This window comes from Sinocyclocheilus anshuiensis, unplaced genomic scaffold (assembly GCF_001515605.1).
Source record: "Sinocyclocheilus anshuiensis isolate Anshui unplaced genomic scaffold, SAMN03320099.WGS_v1.1 scaffold670, whole genome shotgun sequence".
NCBI classification, from domain to species: domain Eukaryota; kingdom Metazoa; phylum Chordata; class Actinopteri; order Cypriniformes; family Cyprinidae; genus Sinocyclocheilus; species Sinocyclocheilus anshuiensis.
Window position 1 is genome coordinate 214,004 of NW_015546062.1, and position 544 is coordinate 214,547.

The following is a 544-nucleotide window of genomic DNA, read 5'->3' on the forward strand; positions in this document are numbered from 1 at the left end:
GCCCTTCCTGGGCTTAACTCGGGATCCGGATAGCGCTTAAGTGGTGCTGGCATTGGAGGGTGCTCTGGAGGAGCAGGCACAGCAACACGCTTTAGAGGATCCGACACCGGCGCGAGCTCTGGGGCTTGCCACGTTAGCGTCCTTCTATGAAGGTATAATGACGTCAAAAAGATTTGCATACGCAGGGTAAGAGTTGTGGAAGTGTACATAATACTGTAAGCGTAAATTAAATTTGCATGCGCAAGAGAAGCTTTGTAAAGGTGTAAATCGTGTTTCAAGCGCAAGAAAAAAAATATTTGCAGCATTTTACTGTTACTCGTAAGTGTAATTCATGTATTGTGAAACTGCAGCTTCATGCTAACGCAAAATAAATATGATCTGCATGCTTCTGACTTCCATTTTTCCGCGCTTACGCTTTTGGCACGTTTTTTTTGCCAAAAGACGGTCAAAAGCACTGCAAGCCTGTGAACAGTGATTTGCAAGCGAAAACAACAGTTTAAAGAACTGCAAAACGGATCGACTGCATAGAACCAATCTGTATGTG